Here is a 12,329-nt window from a genome sequence, read left to right as displayed (position 1 = left end):
CTGGAACTCCAGTCAGATATCCACTTGCCTCTTTGACATCTCCACTTGGGTTTCTAATGGGCTCTCAAGCTCTAGCTGATCCAAAATCAAGCTCAAAATCTTTTCCAGTTGCTCCTTCTGCAGTCTTCTCTGTTTTAGTAAATGGTACCCTTTCTTCTGATTGCTCAGGTTGAGACATTTGTTGTCATCTTTAAGTCTTTCTCCTCCTGCCTTTATTGAGATATAATTGACATGTAACAATGTGTAAGTGAAAGGTGTACAACTGTGATGATTTGATAAATATATATATTAGGAAATGATTACACACCCATCATCTCACATAGTTACATTTTTCTTTTGTGGTGATAACTTTTAAGATCTTTTCTCTCGGAGACTTTAAAGCATATAATACAGTATTGTTAACATAATCACCATGCTGTACATTGACACAACCCGAACTACTCATTTTGTAATTGGAAATTTGTATCCTTTGACTGCCTTCACCCATTTCCCCCACTCTACCTCCTGGGCAGCCACCAATCTACTCTCTGTTTCTATGAGTTTGGTTTCTTTCTCAGTTTCCATGTATAATGAGATCATACAGTATTTGTCTTTGTCTGTCTTGTTTCACTTCCCATAATGCCCTCAAGTTCCATCCATGCTGTTGCAAATGGCAGGATTTCCTTCTTCCTCATGGCTGAATAATATTACATTATGTATAAAAATATAACAAATTTTCTTTATCCATTCATCTTTTGGTGGACATCTAGATTGTTTCCATGTCTTGGCAATTGTAAATAATGCTGCAATAAACATAGGGCTACAGATAGCATTTCAGGATAGTGATATCATGTCTCTCAGATATCTACCTAGAGGTGGAATTGCTGAATCCTATGGTAGGTCTATTTTTAATTTCTTGAAGAATCTCCATACCGTTTTCTAGAGTGCCTGCACCAACTTACATTCCCACCAGCAGTGCCCAAGTTTCCCTTTTCTTCACATCCTTGCCAACACTTGTTACATCTTGACTCTCTGATGATAGGCATTCTGACAGGTGTGAGGTGATACGTCATTGTGGTTTGGATTTGCATTTCCCTGATGATTAATGGTATTGTGCACCTTTTCATGTACCTGTTGGCCATTTGTACACCCTCTTTGGAAAAATGTCTCTTGAGGTTCTTTGGGTCCTTTCTTTCTCACATATCTCATAATCTGTCAACAAATCCTGCTGGCTCTACCTTAAAAATATATCCTAGATTTGACCACTTCTCACCATCTCCACCATCACATACTGGTCGCAGCCACCATCATCTCTTGCCTAGATTCTGCCGTAGCCTCCTAATTATCCTCCCTTGCTCTCCTTCAGCCCATTTGCCACATGGCACCCAGAGTGACCCTGCTAAAACTAGACTTGCTGGGCCACCCCTCCGCCAGAATCCTGCTGTGGCCTCCCGCATGGAGCAGAGTAAAGCCAGGTTCTTACCAGGCCCTGCAAGACACAGCTGGTCTCTTCCCAGCCACGCCCCACCCTGACCTCACCTCCCGCTTTTCCCTCCTACAGCTGCTCCTGCCACAGCAGCCTCCCCACTCTTCCTCGGGCTCCGGGAGGGAGCATCTATCTCAGGTTTTGCACTTGCCTTTTCTCCCTTAGTTCAGACCTTCTCAAAGAGGCCCTGCCCTGGCTGGTCAATTAAACCCCACCCCAGACTCCTTCTGTTCTCCTCCCTGCTTCATTTTTTCTCTTTATCACTGCCTAGCATACTGATCTTTTACATACTGTATCTTTGCTTTATTTTATCCTATTTATTGTCTGTCTCTTTAAAGAAGGCAAGAGATTTTTATCTCTTGTCTTCACTACTGAGTCTCTATTGCCCCAAACAGTACCCGGCACACAGTTGTTTAATAAATGGGTGAATACCAGAGGTTCTGGCAGTGGGTCATTGGTGAGAGCACAGGAGAGGAAGGTTGAATTGCACTGCAGACATGATGGAACTGGGATGTGGAGGAAGAGAAGACGTGGGAGGGAACCAGGAAAACAAGCTCCTAGAGATGAAGGCTGCCTGAGGGTCCCCATGCTTTCCTCAGCATTTGGCTCATGGCCAGGCCCCATAGGCGCTTGGAAATATTGTTGCAATGAACACACTTGCTTTATTTTTTATTTTATTTTTATTATTTATTTATTTATTTATTTATTTTTGCTGTGTTGGATCTTCTTTGCTGCGCATGGGCCTTCTGTAGTTGCGGAGAGCGGAGTCTACTCTTTGCTGCGGTGCATGGGCTTCTCATTGCTGTGGCTTCTCTTGTTGCAGAGCATGGGCTCTAGGTGCACAAGCTTCAGTAGTTGCTGCATGTGGGCTCATCGTTAGTTGTGGCTGGCGGGCTCTAGCGCGCAGGCTCAGTAGTTGTGGTGCATGGGCTCGGTGGCTCCGCGGCATGTGGGATCTTCCGGGACCAGGGATCAAACCGTGTCCCCTGCATTGGAAGGCGGGTTCTTAACCACTGTGCTTCCAGGGAAGCCCCCAAACTTTCTTTAGATTAGACAAATCTGAAAAAGGAATGGGGCAAAACCAACTGAAGTTGTTGATTTCAGAATCTTCTTATCACGTCAGGTTACCCAGGAGTCTGTCACCTGGGTGCCCCCTTGCTAGGCCACCTTTTTCTTTACTATTGAAATGACATTACCTCAAGTCTTGCGGGCCACAAGCTATGGGAAGTCCTGTGACCTCCGCAGAGGATCTCAGTAAACCCCTGGGCCTCTGCTCTCTGAGTCAGCTCTCCCACTGACCTCCTGGGCCTGCGATGCTCTACCTGCCGTCAGCATCATCTTGGACTGCTCCCCTCCCTTGCCCTGTGGAGACCCCGCCTCGGGAGCCCTGGTAACACAGAGCAGTGTCTGCAGCAGGCTCATTCTGAAGTTCGGGGTTATACGACAACACACCACACATTTAATCTGAAAAGTCGTTACGTGGCTCCTAAGAGTCCCTTGGCTTCCTGCACACTGACCCCCCCCCGCCACAGCCCAGGATTTCTCACTGCCGCCCTTTTCTCCTCAGGCCACACGCTGACCCAGGCAGGATAAGCCTGGCCCGTAGCTTTAGCTCTCCTCTTCGGGTCCGACACAGTTCCTGGAAACACCTTCACCTGCAATGTCAGGACCCTGAGACCAGGTCTCACAAAGCGGTTTCCATTTCAATTAACCATGTGTGATCTGGATTTTCAGTGATTTCAATTAAATATTTTGTGAGCACTATTTCTCACTGGCAAATAGGTACAAAATTGTTTCCTTCTCAGCCCCTGTGTGGTGGGAAATGAAGAACAATTTGAATGGGCCTCACCTTACCCAAGAGCTCATAATTCACACCACAAGCCCCACTTTATCAGCCACTGTGGATTCAGGGGAGGAAATAAGAGAATCTCAGGCACTAGAGGGGTGGACCAGCTCTTTGCGCTCACGAGGCAATGGGGTGTGGGAGGGAATTAAAGCTCCAAGAAAATCTGCATTGCACCTCACCTCTGTCATACGCTTTTTAGGGATCGAGTTGGAAAAAACCACTTGCCTCTAAGAGCAGGCTTTACTTTAGTAGGACTCACTGCCTCCCAGCCGCCTCTGGAGAATTGTCAGCCCATAGAGGAGCCGTGTATGCGGCTGGCTGATCGCAGGTCAACAGCACCCATTCTCCTCCGGCTCCCCTACGGCAGAGGTTCTCAGAGCGGGGGCCCTAGACCAGCCGCATCAGCATCAGCATCAGCTCTACCTGGGAACAAGTTGGACGTGTACGTCTCAGGTTCCACCCCAGACCTACTGAATCAGACACCTTGGGAGTGGGCCCCACTAATCAGGTGATACTGATGCAGCTCAAGTCTGAGGAGCACTGACCTGGCATTCTGTACAGCTCATAGGCAAAGTCTGGCCTCCAAGTCTGGTGAAATCTGCGTAATCCTTCTCGTGTGATGGGAAAACAGTAAAAAAGAAACAACTTTATTTATATAGCTAGGTGAACAAAAAAGGCACAGAGAGGATGATGGATGGTGCTGCTTTAAATCACCAGGCACAGCGATGGTCCATGTGTCGATGTCTTCAGGGGTGAGGTGCTGGCCTGCAGTGACCAGCAGCAGACACGCAAGTGGGTGAAGAAGTCCCCTGAACTGCCCATTAAGCTGTCACGAAGCCCCGGGTTCCTTAGAACCGACTCACTTTTAGGTGTATCCTGTGGAAGCCGCGGCCCCCAGGAGTCTGTGCCAAGTTCTGTACCAACATCCCTCCATCTCATGACAACCCTAGACAAGTATTTCTTCTCCATTTTATAAACAAGAAAACTGAGGAAATTAATTGTTCAAGTTCACACAGGAGGTAAATGGTAGAGCTGGAATTCACCCTAACATGCTGGACTCCAAAGGCCCTGCTCTCTCTCACCTGCAGAATCCTGCCTTGTGTGATAGAAGTGGTGAGGGCGATTTACAGGGCAGCGCACGGTGGGTGAGCACGAGAAGGAAATGCTCAGGCAACGGAGGAGCCTGAAAGCCCCAGCCCAAGAGCCACATGCAGCCCAGTGGCCCCAGCAGCCACTACTGGGTGGTAACCAGTAACACGAATTCATTTTCACACACACAAAAATCTGTGTGCACTCAAATCTAAAAGGTAGGCAAGTATGCAGTTATTGCAGAAACGCTAAAGTGCCATGTGGTTACCCTGAAGGGACTGAAATTTAAGTATCATTTAGAAAAGATTTACTTTTAGGGAAAACATAACATCATTTACTGATGGTGTTAGCTAGATAAATGAAGTATTCCTGCAGTATACTTCTGTTCAAGTGCATGGCGAGTTTTTGAAGAATGGGCTTAGTCCTTTTCTTTTTTTTTTTAAATGGAATCAAGCAATGCATTTATTTATTTATTTATTTATTTATTTATTATTTTTTATTTTTGACTGCATTGGGTCTTCTTTGCTGCTCACAGGCTTTCTCTAGTTGCAGCAAGCAGGGGCTACTCTTCGTTGCAGTGGGCAGGCTTCTCAATGCAGTGGCTTCTCTTCTTGTGGAGCACGGGCTCTAGGCTTGTGGGCTTCAGTAGTTGCAGCACGTGGGCTCAGTAGTTGCAGAGCATGGGCTCAGTAGTTGTGGTTCACAGGCTATAGAGCGCAGCCTCAGTAGTTGTGCACGAGCTTAGTTGCTCCGTGGCATGTGGGATCTTCCTGGACCAGGGATTGAACCCGTGTCCCCTGCATTGGCAGGCAGATTCTGAACCACTGCACTACCAGGGAAGTCCTGGGTTTAGTCTTAAGTTGTGCACAGGTGAATAGTGTACCCATTTCTTGTATTTCACCTGATGAACTCAAGCGATGATTCTCAAAGAATTTCTTCCGCAGTTTCAGGACTCAGCATCCTCCAGAGTGCACTTTTAAACTAGAGTTTAACCAAAGCCAAGCAAAAGTCAGCACTTGGTTATTACTACTATTGTCTTAATAAGCATCTTCAGCAAACCTACCAATATTCTCCCAAAAATTAAAAATCTAATTCTTTTTCCCTGGGGACAAGGGAATAACTTATGAAAACATTGCCTTACAGTAAAAGAATGATGCAATGACAGACAACACTCAAACTGGCCATCAATTAGTACTCGAATCTCCTGCCTTTTTCTAACGTGTTGATTAGCTCTGCCTTTGCCAGGTGGGGGTGTGTCTTCCGCATGAGACACCAGAGAAGGCAGCGGCATTCCTATTTTCAGGGTGGAAGAAACATTAAGTATTCCTCAGAATCTTGTTGGGTGAAGGGGTGCTTTGTTCTTGCTTTCCCCAAACACAACAGGAGAATTATTTCCTAATAAAACCTCCACTAGACCAGACAGTGTTGCTGGAACGTAATTTTTAATATGCAGTGGCCTGGAACCTGACAGATATTGGCAGAGCGGGTGCCCCTGTTTTAAAAAGCTGAATGTGGCTGACAGTAATATCACTGCTTCCTTACGTCTATTAGAGTCAGTGCAAGGTTAGACAAATACCTTCCCACCAGCACAAAACAGCAACCTTCCAAAATGTATGTCAGTGGTGTATTTACAGCCAAATCCAGAAGGAGCTTGTACTTCTGATGCTGCTCCCATTAATGAGACAAATGTCAGCATCTGCAAGCTATTTTTTTGTTTCTGCTTATCAAATCTTTCAAAAAATTGATAACTAGTCTTTATAGATTGTGAAAGTCAGATATAACTCTGAATGTATTACTTTACTGGACCTCTTGGGGTAAACTTATCACCTGGAAACCATTTTACATGGACGATTTGACTTTCATGTGGAGTGTCAGAATGCACCCTGGATGGAAATCTAAAATAAAATATCTGGACTACAACCTTCCTCTTGGTGGAATTTATGATTCCCTCAGAACAATAATTTTGAAAATTGTATCCCTTAAGCTACAAGACTTGATATATTATTAAGTGCCTGAATTGAAGAAGATTTCCAATAGGCTTACGTGCTATCTAGAGGCACGGATTAATTTCTATGGAACTACAAGCTTATCTCAAACTGTTTTTCAGCAATCTAAACTGCACTCTTCATCTTCTGTCTAAGACAGATCAGAGTGTCCATTTCCTCTCTGGCAGCTCCGGGAGGCGCTGCTTTTAGCAAAGCTCTTCTAGAAGACAATGGCCATCAATCCACTAGAGAACTGGTTGTGTTCAGTCAATCACACCCCAGAGAGACTTGCATCCACCTGGGGCTCTTATTTTTCTATTTCTTGTGGCATTTTCTGGTTTTAATTCTACTCTGGCACAACTGAACCGGTGTATAGAGAATGCTGGTAGGAGGGAGTCTGGAGGGTATTGTTTTTGTGAATTTAGGGAATAACATTTTTCTTTAACTTTAAGAGGCTTGTGCTGCCAGAGGGAACCTGTTCACCTGTCTTCTGCTTTCATAGCCCCTCTTCTCTCCTCCTAGACACTGTGCCTTGAAAATCAGCCATGACCAGGTGCGTAAGAACCACCAGAATGTCCAAAGGCAGAGAGGGCGGGAAAGCTTTCCACAGGGTTTGTTTTGTTGTTGTTGTTATTGTTTTGTTTGTTTGTTTTGGGGCTGCATTGGGTCTTCATTGTTGCACGAGGACTTTAGCTGTAGCAAGCAGGGGCTGCTCTTTGTGGCGGTGCATGGGCTTCTCAGTGTGGTGGCTTCTCTTGTGGAGCATGGGCTCTAGGTGCGCAGGCTTCAGTAGTTGTGGCACACAGGCTCTAGAGCACAGGCTCAGTAGTTGTGGCACACAGGCTTAGTTGTTTCATGGCATGTGGGATCTTCCTGGACCAGGGATCGAACTTGTATCCCCTGAATTAGCAGGTGGATTCTTAACCACTGTGCCACCAGGGAAGTCCCAGGGCTCTTCTTATAAGACTCTTTCCCTTTACTCATGTTAGTTGAGCTGGGAATAAAGTTAATTATCTGTTTTACAGTCAATTCTATATATAGTCAAGATAACGCTAACTGTCCTGATATAGGGACAGCTTCTATAAATATTATTTCTGGGGACACAAAAGTACAGGGCTTGAGAGTACATTGCAGTAGAAACCAATGTGTCCTGTAGCTTGAGATGTCAGGAACATGTGAATGTATTTAGGATCAGTCTCTCCACAAGAAAACTTGAAATTCCCTGAAATTTCACAGCTCACTTATAAAAGAAGTAGAGGTTTTCCCCAATTTGATAACAATCCTAAAACTTTACGTGACATTACATATAGCATATTGTAAGCTTTTAAAAACTATCATTAATAAGAAACAAATATTTATCAGCCCTACTAAAGAATAGACTGAACAGGTAGTCAATTGTAGGGAAAGTGTGATAGAGGTGTAGCCAGTTAACCAATCAAAGTAGGTTAGTTTTGTGGCCTTTGTGAGGCTTATAATTTGCTGTGATTGCTTCTTTTTTTTAATTTATAATTTGTTGTGTCTTTCTCTACACCTAAATAAATATTAACTTTATACTCAATTTTGTATCAGTAAATCTAATATTTTTTTTTTCTTAAAGAGAGTCCTCCAAATGGAGTAAGCTTCAGGCCTCACAATACCTGGATCTACCCCTGGGTAGTTTAATCACTCTTCTCTAATCCTGGGATGCCAAACTTTGGATAATATGATCATCTTCTATGTGTATAATCTGATCAATTACCAGGACCAAGCTTTCTAGAATTTATAGTTTTAAAATCTTTATTAAACCTAAAGCTTTGGGAATTCCCTGGTGGCCTAATGGTTAGGATTCCAGGCTCTCACTGCTGTGGCCCAGGTTCAGTTCCTGGTTGGGGACTGTGATCCTGCAAGCCATGCCATGTGGCCAAAAAAACAAAACCAAAAACAAAAACCCTAAAGCTTTATATATTCCTCTTTATGGGGATATGTCAAATACATCAGCAAATCTGAACTGAGATTCTTTTCTCAAGTCAGCATAATAGAGTTCTATAGAGGCTCTAAAGTTCTCTATGAAATACACCTATTTATGATGAGTTTCTAAATTTTTCTTTTTGCCTGCTAGCTATTTAACTATTTATTAGTCATCTTTAATTATTGCTTTTCAAAAATATGTGTATACCAAGGACTTTTGTCATTCAGTAAATGTTAACACATAGGGTTTAAAAACGTGTTAAGAATTAGTTACCTGACTTATTTAATGAATAAATAATTCAGTGATCAAATGCTGAATCGATATAAGTAAAGTCTGTTACTTAAAGGATCACCAGATACTATTTTTCTATAAGAAAATCTAAAGTTATCACTTGAGGGACCATCATTTACAGGAAGATGTTCTTCCTGAGGGGGCTGTGGACTGGCTGGCAAGGTGATGGTGTTGCTATGTATTTCTCTGGCCTTCCCAGCAGTATACAGTATACAACAAGCAGTTTCTAAGCAAGCTCTATTTTACAGTTTGGGCAAGAAGCCAATAAGCACTGGGAATGATGCAGGGCCAAAATTTGGGGCAGATTTCTGAGGAACCCATCTCTTTCCTCCAGGCAGTGTCGGGGACGCTTGCCTGGAAGCAGTGCAGAGGATTCCAGGATCTGTCTCTTACCAGCTGTGAACCTTGAGCCACAGGGCATGGGGCAAGGCCACATGGTGGGCACTTGGCAAATTTGCAGGAATTTCTGGGCCACAGTAATTTCCCCCCTAATCTTTTAGCCAGGCTGCTGGAAAAACCTTTTAGAATATGAAAACTGGAGTTTCCTTTGGCCCTTCAAAAAAAGGTTGATCCTGCAGAGGACAGAATGAAAGCAGAGAAAGCACCACTGTCTTTTCCCCAGGAGACTCCCAGGCACACAGCCCTCTTTGTAAGCTGTACAGAAAACCAAGTTTCCAGTTGGTAACTTCAGCTGTCATGCCGCCTATGCATTTGTAAGCATTTAGCTTATTGACCTAAATGTTCTCATGTTTAGAAAAAAAAATGTAGTCTAATTAATTCACAATAAAAATCTTCCATTTCATAGAAGATACAACTCATATAACCCAAACAGAATTGAATGTGTGATAGGATGCAGTCATCAGCGTGCAGCAGCCTTAAAAATTACAATACCTGACCTTAATATGTGTGAATCTATCAGGATTCCATTGTCGACATGTATATTTTTCAATATTCTTCTCTGAGCTGAAATCATGTCATTTATATGCAAATGACCACATCTTCAGCAGCTGCTGCTTCTCCGTTGAAGCCGAGGGACTTATTTGCACTTAATAAAGCCTCATAAATAGGTTTTGCCTCTAAAAGTGTGGGGGAGCAGGAAACCCATCATAGCCTTTTACAGTTACAAGCTTCTTTTTGTTTTGAAAGCAAGCAGCCACCTCTAAGAGGATGGTTCTCAGTTACCAAAGAAACAGGGCTCCTCACCCAGCCAGCCTGCCCCTTCCCTACTCGGGAAACAAATGCTCCTGTCCTTCTTGGCGCCTTCTTCCCACCGCAGCCGTGGGCATCGCCAATCTCCAGCCGGGTTGTGATTTAATCCAGACTTTAGTACAAGGGGGGGCTGCTCTCTGAGTGGAGCCTCCTGCCAAGGTGGTAAAAGCAGGTGTCCGGCCCTGGGAAGACCCCTCAGGCTCCTTCAGGCTGTCCTGTCTGAAAGGAGGAGGAGAAGAATTCCTCTGCAAGTGGAGGAGAATTTTTCCTTTTATGAGTTATGAGTTTTCCTTGAAAACACTCTACATAGGGACGGGACAGCATTTGGGGACTGTTTGCACACTCTGACGGCCCAAAGAGCAATAAAAGAATGTTAAAAACTCACCTTAATTCATGGGATAAGTACATAGCATTTCTCCTTTTCCCCTCCTACTCCCATCTTCCTTACTGGTCCTTCTTTGTCAACAGAATTGGATGGAAAAGGAAAAGACTATATGCATTTGGTGTGCATATAACATGAATTCTACCCATTTTCTATTAATGCTCCTATAAAAACCACCCAGGTTTCTACACCGAGGTCAACAGAAACGTTCCATTTGCCATTTAAGACCACTTAAGACATGCTAAAAAAATAGAAGAATATTATGGGATAATTGTCTCCTGCTGTTAGATGCTAGGATCAACCTGAGGCACTTATGAAAAATAAATAATGATGGGAAGCAGAGTCATTTATTTTTAAAGCACTGTGCTGCTGATTTGGTAATAATGACCTATTATCCTTGTCAGAATAATAGACTGTTCCTGTTCCTGGAGCTTCATTTCTGGTGTGTGAGCAACTGGCATTAGTAGAGATGATTATACTGTGTGATAAATGTGTATAATCATTGAAGACACTGGTTGACAATACTATCATTAAATTGTCACCAGCCTGGCAAAGAGACAAACATCTCTACCACATCAACCTATCAGAGATGTTTATAACTGTAAAAACATCCAAACACAATATGAATGTTAATAACTGAAATGTCACTCACACACACATACCCCTAAAAATCCAGCCACTAGGAGCAAAGTGTGGCCAGGGAAGAGTTGGAAAGAAGTGATAGCCGGTCCTTGACTCAGGAGTCCTGGGCTCTAGTCTCATCCCTCTGACCCTCGGTTTCTCTCATTTTAAAAATAGAGATCATGTCTGTCCTGGGCATCTCACAATATTATTATCAGTATCAAAAGTGTAAAAGAGCCTTAGAGGACTGGGGCGGGGAAGGTGGGGGGGACTCGAGGCGGGGGAGTCAAGGAAGGGAGGGAATACGGGGATATGTGTATAAAAACAGATGATTGAACTTGATGTACCCCCCAAAAAATAATAAATAAATAAATAAAATTTAAAAAAAATTAAAAAAAAAAGTGTAAAAGAATACTACCAACTGTAAAATAGATAGCCAGTGGGAAGTTGCTGTATAACAAAGGGAGTTCAACTCGAGGATGGATGATGCCTTAGAGGACTGGGATGGGGAGGGTGGGGGGGAGTCGAGGGAGGGAGGGAATATGGGGATATGTGTATAAAAACAGATGACTGAACTTGGGGTACCCCCTAAAAAATAAATAAATAAAAATTTTTAAAAAAAGAAAAAAAGTGTAAAAGATACAAAATACAAAGTAATAATAATGTTATCTATATAAGATTATAGTACAAAGTTGCTCTTGGTATATTTAAGATTTTACATTGGGTTACTTTTTTTAAAAAATGGTGGTGAAATACATGTAACATAACATTTATCATCTGAGCCATCTTTAAGTGTACAGGTCAGTAGTATTAAATATGCACATTATTGTGCAACCTTTATCAGCATCCATTTCCAGAACTCTTTTCATCTTGCATCACTGAAACTCTGTACCCATTAAACAATAATCTCCGATTCCCCCTCCTCCCAGCCCCTGGCAACCACCATCCTATCTTCTGTCTCTGTGAATTTGACTAGTCTAGGTATGTAAGTGGAATCATACAGTATTTATCCTTTTGTGTCTGGCTTATTACATTTAGCATAATGTCTTTAGGGTTCACTCATGTTGCAACATATGTCAGAATTTCTCTTCTATTTAAGGCTTAATAATATTTCATTGTATCTATGAACTGTTTTTGCTTATCCATTTATCTGTTAATGAATACCTGGTTCCTTCTACCTTCCGGCTATTGTGAATAATGCCATAAACATAGTTTGCATGAACAGGAATATATTCTATTTATGAGTATGAATATATCTCTTCAAGACCCTGCTTTCACTTCTTCTGGGTATATATCCAGAAGTGGAATTGCTGGTAATTCCGTAGTTAATTTTTAAGAAGCTCCCATACTGTTTTTCACAATGGCTGTACCCTTTTATATTCCCACTAACAGCGCACAAGTGTTCCAATGTCTCCACATTTTCAACAAGGCTTATTTTCTGTTTTTTGTTTTCCTTTGCTTTGTTTTAATAGTAGCCACACTAATGGGTATAA

This window comes from Hippopotamus amphibius, chromosome 1, assembly GCF_030028045.1.
Source record: "Hippopotamus amphibius kiboko isolate mHipAmp2 chromosome 1, mHipAmp2.hap2, whole genome shotgun sequence".
Lineage (NCBI taxonomy): Eukaryota > Metazoa > Chordata > Mammalia > Artiodactyla > Hippopotamidae > Hippopotamus > Hippopotamus amphibius.
This window is presented reverse-complemented; position numbering follows the sequence as displayed.